We start from the raw sequence: 10226 nt of genomic DNA, 5'->3' as shown, positions 1-10226 counted from the left end.
TGAAATTCTTGATAATCATGTTCTTGAACTTATGAATTTAGATGATCATAGGAATTATTTGTAACCTCCATGTTAGTTAATTCTAGATCATTATGTGTTTTAATGGAGTTCATAACTTGTCCTCAAGTTATGGATAACCAAGTGTCACACTTGAATTAAAACCATTAAAAGAATACAAGAGTTATGAAAATAAAATCATAAGTTACGAGAAATGAAAAGTTTTGAAAGTTTACAAAACTTGCCCTCAAGTTTTGGAACAAGTAAAGTCATAATTAAAACTTTAGTTCCAACCCTTAGAATTTTAAATATTAAAATTCAACCCTTATACTTTATAATATTATAAGTGAATAATAATTATATATGTATAAGATAAAAGTCGTTTTACCTTTAGTAGGCCTCATTCACGAAGCCGGTCTATAAGAGGGGGGGGTATAAGGTTGTTGCCTATAAAATGGCAACTTAATGGGTGTCTATTCTCACCCACCGCTTCCTTGATCGGTGGAGGGTCGTTAGCCGAAAAGTTAGAACAATGACTATAATTCTCATAATAAGTATTATGAATATACTAAAGTAACTAAACTTTTATTAATTCCCAATATTAGTTACTTTAGGAAAATGTGAATAAGGTGCTAATCCATGAAATTACACTTTGCACTTTGATTAAGTCGTTAGTGGAGTGTGTGTGGTTAACTGGCACACTAACTTGGACTTATCAAGGTAGGAAAATGGTGACTTAATGTTTATCATAGTATCATTGGAGCGTGTGTGGTTAACCGGCACTTCGATTGAGGGGTAATACATTATGTGTACCAAGTAATTTGCATGGTTACTTCACACCTTGTTTTGTGATCCTCGGCATCCCAGTCACAAAACTTGAAGCGCACACTCGAGATTGAAACATGTCATTGAAAAGTTCAATGAATCTCAAAGAACCTAGGAATTTCTAAACCAATTAAAACCTAGTAAGATTTATTCCGTTTTATGGTGGAAATCGGTGAGTCGTCATTCACCTACCTTCAAATATTTTATAGCTTGGATTATGGCATCCCTCTTCTAAGTTATAAAATATTGTGTTGGGTCCTAGCCTTAATATAGCATTTGGGTGCTTTATTAAGGACTATCTTGAAATCTAATCAAAACTTATTCTTTCATTTCAGATGTCTTCCAATAAAAATGCTTCTGGCTCAAACCCTACTGGGTCCTTCTCTCTCATGAACCTTTGTGGGAGAGTCATCTTTGATGGATCCAATTTTATGGGTTAGATCAGAAACATCAGGATGGTCACTCGCTATGAGGACAAAGAATATGTCCTTGATAGGGAGCTGAAGGAGATTGATGAGTCAACTGCTACCCCAGAGGAGATTACTGCATTTCAAGCACATGAAATGGATGCTACCAAAGTAGCATGCATCATGACTGCCACAATGACAACTGAGCTCCAAAAGTCCTATGAGGACTATTACCCTTTTGAGATGCACATGGACTTGATGGAGCGATACCATCAAAGTGCTCATCAAGAGAGGTATGAAATAATCTCCTCCATGATAACCACCCAAATGAAGGACAATGAGTCCCTCACGACCCACTTATAGAAAATGCAAAGGTATGTGGATAGCTTGAAGAAACTGAATGTTGACTTTCCTGAGGAGTTAGTAATAGATATTATTTTGCACTCCTTATCTTCATGTTATAATCAATTTAGAATGACATACCACATGAATAAGGAAGAAGTTACACTTAGTAAACTTCAAGGACTCTTAAAGACTGCAGAAAGTAGTCTTAAGGGTAAGTCGGGTGTTGCTACTCCTCCTGCTCCTACTGCGGCGAATGTCTTGGCAATCGGGCATGGCAAAGGTAAGAAGAGAAAGAACCCTTCTAAGGGTACCAAGGGTAAGACCCTTGAAGGCTCCTCTTCAAGAAAAACCAAGAAAGGTTTTGTCACTCCTTCTACTAACCCTAATGAGGATGAATGCTTCTATTGCTGTGAAAAGTCGCACTGGAAGCGAAACTGCCTTATTTACCAGCAAGATCTTAAGGATGGGAAAGTAAAACCCAACCATGCAGGTATATACACCATATTGTCTAATAACTCACCTCATTCTAAGTCTTGGGTCCTTGATACAGGTTGTGGAATTCATATATGTTCTGGTCTGTAGGGACTAAGAAGAAGTGAGGATTTGGAGCATGGAAAGATAAACCTAATCATGGGGAATAGGAAAGTCTCACCTGTCACCAACATTGGAGTTTGTTCCTTGTTACTAGATAGTTGGTTTACATTAGACTTGAATAAATGTTGTTACTCGCCAGAAATGGCAAGAAAGGTTATTTCCTTTCATGCATTGTATAAACAAGGGTTCACCTTTTATTTTGATAATAAAAAGTGTTGGTATTGATGCTTTCTATAATAGTGTTCTTTATTTTAAAGCGTTACCTTGTGATGGTGTGTATGAAACTGTATCTATTGTAGATAACTTAGGAAATAATATATTGTGTATCGATTCTTCCACAAGCTTAGATAAAGCATCTTTATGGCATTGTCGTCTTGGACATGTAAGCATGAAACGCATAGGCCAAGTCCAAAAGGATGGAGTCTTGGAATCATTCGACCTAAAGTCTAACGATAGTTGTGAATCTTGTCTACTTGGAAAAATAACAAAGTCACCTTTTACTGGCACTTGTGCTAGGGGTGAAGGTTTGTTGGATCTCATACACACATATGTGTGTGGACCCTTCAGAACCGCCACTAGAGATGCTAATCGCTTCTATGTGACATTTATTGATGATTTTAGTAGATATGGATATGTCTACTTAATCAAACATAATTCATAAACCTTTGATAAATTCAAAGAGTTTAAGAAAGAAGTGGAGAATCAGTTGGGCAGGAACATTAAGATGCTTTGATCCGATTGAGGTGGTGAGTATCTTAGTATCGAGTTCGTTGACGATCTTAAGGAATGTGGGATAGTCTCACAATTGACACCTTCCAGAACACCACAGTTGAATGGTGTAGCTGAGAGGCTGTCACAACCCCCAAACCAAGGATGGCGGAAACGTCCAGGGGTGGAGGACTTCATGTACAGTATCATAACAACGTGTATAATAGTGCTCAAAGTAAATACAACCATCATAAATATAATTGAAAAAGTTACATCAAAGTATATGTTTACATGTTTCAAAATCAATTACAATATGATGACAAAAATAAATTGTTGACGGTTTAACGTCCCATCCTCAAAGCGCTGAAGTTTTCCTGTTTCACTGATTTCCTGAGAATACAAGTAGTTTTGAAAAGTGTCAACAATTAAGTTGGTGAGTTCATAAGAGTTTTGTTTGGAGTAGAAACCGTTTTCCCTTTTTTTTAAAATCGATGAAGTTTGATTTCCAGAAAATCCAATATTTTCTTAGTTAAGTGTAAACAGAATAATTCTAAGCGATGCGTTGATGTATTCTAGATTTACCCGTAGATTTCCCCTATAATTGTCCAGTCTATATAAGTTATATAAGATTTAGGTTAGATAAAACGTCGAATATAATGGGTCCGCCCTAGGTCCACAACCAAACAAGGAACAGGAGATGAGGCGGGCACCACCAATTCCAAGTCAATCCAGACTAAATTCTTGTATGACTCAAGCATATACGCTCAACGATTATAGTTGAAGTCTAACCATATGAAAATCTATTGTGATTATAACCTATACATATCATAGTTCACCGGGGAGTAATAGGGATTAGGGAACCTGAACTATGCATATGAATAGCTTATCAAAAGTGATGGTGATGGTGAGTGTAACCTATACATATCATAAGTGATGGTGAATGTGAATATAACCTATACATATCATAGTTCACCGGGGAGTAATAGAGATTAGTGAACCTGAACTATGCATATGAATAGCTTATCGAAAGTGATGGTGAATATAACCTATATGATGTGTTAATGTGAATATAACCTATACATATCATAGTTCACCGGGGAGTAATAGAGATTAGTGAACCTGAACTATGCATATGAATAGCTTATCGAAAGTGATGGTGAATTCCTTTCTTGTAATTTAGTTCCTAGGGTAGATGAAACATAAACTATACCTATTATAGTTTATTACTTTGTTTGTAATATGTATTTACCATAACTATACCGATTATAATTAACGCGTTCGTTTGTGGGGGTATAATGGCTTAACTATACTTATTATAGATTATCTTAATCGTCCATAGCGGCAATAACTCTTTTGTAAGTGTAAGACCTTTAATATTGTGTTTGTTATATGAATAACCCTAAACTATACCTATTATAGTTTATCGATTGATTTCGTGGGAAAAGAGCATAGGCCTTACTTGTCATAATTTATCATTGTTTATATTTTAATGGATAGAGCCTCGTAATATCGTGTATATATATATATATATATATATATATATATATATATATATATATATATATATATGTATATCTATATATATATGTCATACTTGTGAAGGTGTAAATCCATTTGTTTTCTGATGTATGTCTATGTAAGAATACAAAATATGTCATATATTGCAACTACACATAATCACATAACGATGTATACCTTGCTCAACATGTTACAAGGTGAAATGAAATTTATTGTGTTTTTCTGTTAATAACATTTTCTGTAACTGTTATTGGAAAAATTGTAGAAAAATCATAAAATGTCCAAATCAGGTTCTGTAACTTCTGAGAGTTTGGAAAATGAGTCTAGTTTGTTCATAATTTTTATTATAATTTTTAATGACCTCTAACTTGGGTGAAAAAGTCCATAATCACAGACTGGTCCGGATTGATGTTTGAAATGATAGGCAGTTTTGTAAAAATCACCATAAATTGTAGAAAAATCGTATGGAGATGTGCAACTAGTCATTTTAAAGCTAAGAAGTGGAACTACATACACCTAAAACAGTTTTGAAAACAAAAATGTTTAAGATGTCCAAAACATTCCGTGAATGGAGTGAAACGTTTCTGATGAAAGCTGTTAGAAAAGTTTAGATGTGTTCTTGATGTTTTGACTTGTATTCCCCCCCTAAAAACTTGAGAAAACATGAAAATGTAGGGGTATGAACTCACTTTGTGTGATTTCAGTAGATAAGTGTTGAAGAAGAGAAGTGTTCAACCCAAGAACACTTGAAGAATTGCTTGAAGGTTCGAAGCTCTAACACAAATATAATGGAGTTTGTGTAAGATACCCATGATTTGAGTGGAAATAATTGAGATAATCTTAAAGGAAATGGATTATGCTTACCAAAGGTGGAGGAAACTCTCAAGATCAGCCCTTGAATCTCGGATTTCTAGAGAGAGAAAGTGAGAGAGAAAGGAGTTTGATCTTCTTGTGAAATGAGAATAAATGAAAGAAAATGAGGAGAGAGGATGACTATCCAGCTCTCAAAGGCATGGGGATGGCTTGTGAGGAAGGTAAAAGGTACAAGGTATGGTGGGGAGGAGTGTGGGTTGTCATGGAGTGGACATGGGGTTGCTTGCGTCATAACTAAAGTAAGGTCAACACTCTTCTTTTTGTACTTTACCAACTCCTTTTTAAATAAGATTTTATCCTTAAAATGTGATTAAATCATTAATTTAGGGGTCTTATAATTAAAAATAAGCTTTTGGGTAAAAATCCCATGTTAAAATAATTAAAAATGGGTTTAAAACGCAAAAATACGCAAAAACGGGGTGAAAATTGCATTTTCCAGCGAGTTTCTTCGGACCTAGGCCGAAGCTCGGTCCCTAGGCCGAAGTCCGGTCAGGCGGGGCTTGGTTCGGACGCGGGTGGTTGAATCCGGAGGCGAAGGCGCGAAGGAGTGGCTCGGTTCGAGGTGAAGCTATCCGAAGCGAAGGCGAGAAGCGGAAGCAGGTTCGGTCCGAAGGGAAGCCAGAACCGAAGGTACTGTTGTGAACAGTGATGAACAATACTTTCAGTTCGGACCTTTCTTCCTTGCATGGTTCGGTTCGGATCTCCTTCAATGCCGGGTTCGGTTCGGATGAACAGTGGTTTCGGTTCAGCTCATGAACAGTACTTTCGGTTCAGACCCTCATGAATAGTGCTTTCGGTTCGGTTCATGAATAGTACTTTCGGTTCGGAGGGTTCGTTTCCTTAAGTCCGTTTTTCGCGTAGACTTCCGTTCTTGGGCTATTTTCGCCAAATTTGAGGGTCGGGATGCCCCGAGTGATTATAGAAAGTTGGGAGAGATTTCGAGAGAGATTTGAGAGAGATTCCTCGTTCTCAGAGAGATTTGGGAGAGATTTGACGTACTTGGAGAGATTTCGCATACGAAGAGATACGTGAGAGAGATTTCACATACTTAGAGAGATTTGGGAGAGATTTGACATACTTGGAGAGATTTCACATACAAAGAGATATGTGAGAGAGATTTCACATACTTAGAGAGATTTGGGAGAGATTTGACATACTTGGAGAGATTTGGGAGAGATTTGACATACTTGGAGAGATTTCGCATACAAAGAGATATGTGGGAGAGATTTCACATACAAAGAGATATGTGAGAGAGATTTCACATACTTAGAGAGATTTGGGAGAGATTTGACATACTTGGAGAGATTTGGGAGAGAATTGACATACTTGGAGAGATTTCGCATACAAAGAGATATGTGGGAGAGATTTCACATACTTAGAGATATGTGGGAGAGGTTTCACATACTTAGAGATATGTGGGAGAGATTTCACTGGTGACCTTTTTGAGTGTCCGGCTACGCACTGCAAGGTCCTTAAACCCCGTTAAGCCTTGATTAGGGATCTTGCATACTCCCGATGAGTATGTAACATTGTCGTATCGGTTTGGCTTTCTACGTACCACCGTTTCAGGTTAAGGAGATTTAGGTGAACGCACTTTTCGATTTATGATCTCTCATTAAAATAGAGAGTTGTTTAGAAGTTACGTAACGTAAACTCTAGTACTCACGGCAATTTGAGTTGACCGGTTTGACTTGTTGACTTTTAGTTGACTTTGACTTGACCGAAAGTTGACGGTTGTCACAGAGGCGCAATCGAACCTTGTTGGACATGGTTCGTTCCATGATGAGTCGAGTTTCGCTACCAAATGTCATTTTGGGGGTATGCCTTAGAGACTGCCGCCCATATCCTTAACCTAGTCGCTACAAAGAAGGTTGTCAAAACACCTCACGAGATGTGGACTGGAAAAGTTCCAAATCTAGACCACATCAAGGTTTGGGGTTGTGAGGCTTCCGTGAGATGCGAGATTCACGACAAGCTCGAACCTCGAAGTGAGAGGTGTATTTTCATCGGCTACCCACATAAATCTTTTGGTTATATCTTCTACAGACCCAGTGACAATGTGGTATTTGTAGCAAGAAGAGGAGTATTTCGAGAGAGAGAACTCATAAGCAAAGGAAACAGTGGGAGGCAAGTTGACCTTGAATAAATTCAAGAGTCAAGAGGTGAAGGAACCTCAAACCCTAGCCCTCAACCTGAGGAAGAAACACCTGTTGAGCCGAATGAAGAGGCCATACCTCTGAGGCGTTCCACCAGAGTTAGGAATGCACCTGAGCATTATTATGGTTTCCATATTACTGCAGAAGGTGATACCCTTATCAGTGATAATACACTGATAAATCTGGAAGAGCCTAACAGCTACACAGAAGCCATGGCAGGACTTGAGTCTGCTAAATGGAAAGAGGCTACGTATAGCGAGATACAACCCATATATGACAATCAAGTTTGGAACTTGGTTGACAATGTACCAGGTCGTAAGACAGTAGGGTGCAAATGGATCTTGAAGAAGAAGACCGACATGGATGGTAATGTACACACTTATAAGTCAGGACTGGTTGCAAAGGGTTATTCTCAAACTCTGGGAGTTGATTATGATGAGACCTTTGCACCAGTGGCCAAGATTAAGTCTATTAGGGTTCTGTTAGCCATTGCTGCATTTCATGACTATGAAATATGGCAAATGGATGTCAAAACCGCTTTCCTTAATGGAAAGTTGGCTGAGGATGTTTACATGGTTTAGCCAGAGGGTTTTGTAAGTACTGAATACCCTAATATTGTGTGTAAGCTTGAAAAATCCATATATGTATTGAAACAAGCACCTCGCAGATGGAATCTTTGCTTCGATGAGAAAGTCAAAGAGTTTGGCTTTTCGAGATGTGAAGATGAATCTTGAATATATGTCAAGGCTAGTGGGACTATAGTTAGCTTTTTGGTACTATATGTGGATGACATACTGCTCATAGGAAATGACATCCCAACCTTGCAGGAAGTCATATCCTGGCTTGGGAAGTGTTTCGCTATGAAAGACCTAGGAGAAGCTGCCAATATCCTCGGGATAAAGATTTTGAGAAACATGAGTAAAAGACTAATTGGACTTAATCAGAGTACCTACTTGGACAAAGTGCTGAAGAGGTTCAGTATGGAAAATTCCAAGAAAGGAGATTTACCTATTCTGTGTAATGCTAGACTGAGTAAAACTCAGAGCCCGAGTACAGATGAAGAGATAGCTGAGATGAGTCGAGTCCCATATGCTTCCGCTGTAGGCTCAATCATGTATGCTATGACTTGTATTCGTCCTGATGTTGCTTTTGCTTTAAGCATGGTTAGCAGATATTAGAGTAATCCTGGCAAGGCTCACTAGACTGCAATAAAGAATATTCTCAACTACCTGTGAAGGACTAAGGACTGGGTCCTTACCCTTGGTGGGAGTGATGACTTGAAAGTAGTTGGGTATAGTAATGCTAGCTTCCAGACTGATAGGGATAATTTCCGCTCTCAGTCGGGTTGGGTTTTACCCTAAATAGAGGGCCAATTACTTGGAAAAGTTCCAAGCAAGATACAATGGGTGATTCTACTTGTGAATCAGAGTATATAGTAGCAAGTGAAGCAACAAAGGAGGCTATATGGCTATGGAACTTCATCGGAGACCTTGGAGTTGTACCAGCTATTAAGGAGCCCTTGGAAATTTTTTGTGATAGTGAAAGTGCAGTTGCCTTAGCAAAGGAACCAAGGGATCACGGGAGATCCAGGCACATTAACATAAAATATCATTTCATCAGATATTGAATAGAAGAAGGAATCCTCGTGGCAAATAGGGTATCATCAGATGAGAACCCGACAGATCCCCTCACGAAGGGACTGAGTAGGGTTAAGCATCTTCAGCATGCTAGGAGCATAGGGCTAAGAGATGATATTAGTTTTTAGAAGTTAGGTAATTTTGAAAATGTAAAATGTAATTGACATTTGATGATAAATAAAAGTTGTTATTTATGTTGCTATCTCTTGTCAATCATTTACTAGTATTTCTTTTTGCATGTTTTGACTTCCAGAATAATTATGTTACGGTATATATCATATTATTCAAATTCTCCATAGTCAATCATATGTTGGAAGTACATATGAATCAAGACTGTCATGGGTTGGTTTGTAGAGGTCTAAGATGTTGGACAAAGGGGGCTACACCACTCATGAGTGCTCATAAGTTCTGAGTATTGGATTCAACCCACGCTCACTGGTATCACTTCATGGAATTTATCTTGAGTGATCGTGAGATGGTAATATCATACAAGTCTTCAAACCTAGACATATGATTTGTTACCTATGAGTTGGTTATGCATTGATTGTACGAAAACGCATTGGTAACTTGATGTTATAAAATGTACCTTTGTGTGTAATTCAACAAGTAGTAGAGCAAACATATGAGTCGAAGTTTATCTGGCCCCCTTGATGATTTTCTTTTGACCCATGTACCGGGCCCAGTCAGAACTAAATTGATGTGTTCAATTAAGTTCTATGTCAAACAAATCGGAAATCGGGAAACAACTGCTAGACAATAGAAAGACATTGTTCCATGTGTTTGTCCGGCTGATATCTAGAACAGAGGATTATATGATCACTTATCTAAAATGGCACTCCATCATCTTCTCAATTCCGAGGGACCTTGAAAGAGCTACGATTGCTGATCGGTTCTTGAAGTTATACTTGCAACTATAGTTATTAGACTTATACAAGTGGGAGACTGTTGGATATAGTGTCTAAGTCCATAACTATATTTGGTATGTACTTGACCCGACTCGACATGGTCCATTTGGGTTGCATGGCATCATGCACTTGGATAGACTAAATAAGAGAAATAAGACACTTATGGTTTATTAATATATTATAAGTTCTAATATATTAATAATAAGAATAATAATATTTAGTTAGTATTGATTAATAATTAATTTAGAATTAATTATGTGA

This window comes from Lactuca serriola, chromosome 6 (assembly GCF_051521515.1).
Source record: "Lactuca serriola cultivar US96UC23 chromosome 6, Lser_US96UC23_V15, whole genome shotgun sequence".
In the NCBI taxonomy this organism is placed as follows: Eukaryota; Viridiplantae; Streptophyta; class Magnoliopsida; order Asterales; family Asteraceae; genus Lactuca; species Lactuca serriola.
Note: the sequence above shows the minus strand (reverse complement) of the source record.